This window comes from Apaloderma vittatum, unplaced genomic scaffold, assembly GCF_000703405.1.
Source record: "Apaloderma vittatum isolate BGI_N311 unplaced genomic scaffold, ASM70340v1 scaffold33799, whole genome shotgun sequence".
NCBI classification, from domain to species: domain Eukaryota; kingdom Metazoa; phylum Chordata; class Aves; order Trogoniformes; family Trogonidae; genus Apaloderma; species Apaloderma vittatum.
In genome coordinates, this window is record NW_009734062.1 from 1 (window position 1) to 236 (window position 236).

Sequence of the window (236 nt, forward strand, 5' to 3'; positions counted from 1 at the left end):
GCGGCCGTGGGTTGGGCTGGTTGTGGGTGTTTTGGGTGGGATCCTCTGCAGCGTGTCCGTACCCCAGACGCCCGGATGGGCCTGGCCCGGCGGACTTCGGTCATTTCAAAGGAAAAAGCCTTTGACCTCCTGCGATCCGTACGGCCTGCCAAGTTTTCCAGGAGAGGCATTTAAAAACTGCTGTGTAGGCAGCTTACGGCAGGGCTTTTTGGCCCTTCCCCAGGGCCTCTCGTTTA